At 41.2% G+C, this 1,334-nt stretch overlaps 1 protein-coding gene across 1 annotated transcript in view; it reads right to left on the bottom strand.

Annotated features, from left to right (window-relative positions):
• RBL1 (retinoblastoma-like 1) overlaps window positions 1–1,334 on the bottom strand; it is an 85,194-nt gene that overhangs the window by 57,262 nt on the left and 26,598 nt on the right. The window lies entirely within an intron of this gene.

Genomic DNA, 1,334 nt, shown 5'->3' with positions numbered 1-1,334 from the left:
AAGATTACATGCCCATGTATGTGATGGTTAATTTCTAGGCTCTCTACCCTGTTCCATTGGTCTATAGGTCTGTCTTTAGGTCAATACCATACTGTTTTGATTACTGACGCTTTGTAATAGGTTTCAAAATCAGAAAGTGTGTAGTATCGAGCTTTGTTCTTTCTCAAGATCGTTTTGACTATTTAGGGTCCTTTGAGATTACGTAAGAATTTTAGGTTGTTTTATGTCTGCAAAAAATGACATTGGGATTTTGATAGGGATTGCACTGAATCTGTTGATCACTTTTATATGACATGGACATTTTGACAATATTAAGTCTTCCAGTCCATGAACATAGATGTCTTTCCATTTCTTTGTGTCTAGGGTTTTTTATCTTTTGCATTCTATACTTCCTTCCTTTTCTTGTTGCTATAAAATGTTTGTATAGTTGCCTTGTTTTATCTTTTCAACTTATACATGCTTAAACGAGCAGTTCAGTCCAGACCTATTTACTCAAATGCTATGGAAGGCAGATCTCCACGAAAGTCTTACTACCTTACCAGCAACATGCTTATCTTCTGAGGCTGCGGTCTCCAACCCCTGGGCTATGACCCGGTATCCTGGCCTGTTAGGAAACAGGCCGCACATCACTACCTGAGCCCTGCACCACACACGTCCCCCTACCCCATGACACCCCAGACACCCACCTCCCCCCATTCTGTGGAAAAACTGTCTTCCATGAAACTGGTCCCTGGTGCCAAAAAGGTTGAGGACCACTGTTCTGAGGTATTTCTGATGCTAGGGATTGTTCTGTCCACTTTTCTGTATCCTAAAGGTTTGGGGAACGGGGAGAAAGCTCAGCTGGCACTATGTTCAACTTTTGTTGGAGGACCAGGGATTTGCTTTCTCTTCTGAGATTTAGTGAAATGTCCCCATTCCAGGGTTCACTATATCTAGTCAGGGATATCTTCTAGTTTTATGAGGCTCTCTCCCCAAATCATCATAGAATGTTGGAAAATGGCAGCCCCTGGCAATTGTTCTATTTCTAGTGAGATCCTGGTGGTGGTAAACAGGGACTTTCACTTGGGGAGGCTTCTATGACTTTTTACTCACCTGTCTACTCACCCCATTTGTTTCTCTCCAAATCTGAGGTATTAATAAGCATTCTCAAGAGTCTATCAACATACCCTTTTTCCCCAACACTATTTCTTAGGGTGGGCACCCGAATCATCATTCCTTTCTTGACTTCTATTTTGGAAATTTATGGCATAAAATCATGTCCGTTTCCTCATTTGGTTGCTGCTGATAAATATTTTGCTGGGTTTTACTATTCTCTTATTTCATTAGGTATTAGG

Source organism: Propithecus coquereli, unplaced genomic scaffold, assembly GCF_000956105.1.
Source record: "Propithecus coquereli isolate 6110/MARCELLA unplaced genomic scaffold, Pcoq_1.0 Scaffold590, whole genome shotgun sequence".
Lineage (NCBI taxonomy): Eukaryota > Metazoa > Chordata > Mammalia > Primates > Indriidae > Propithecus > Propithecus coquereli.
The sequence above is the reverse complement of the archived record's forward strand: the minus strand, read 5'-3'. Positions and strand labels throughout refer to the sequence as shown.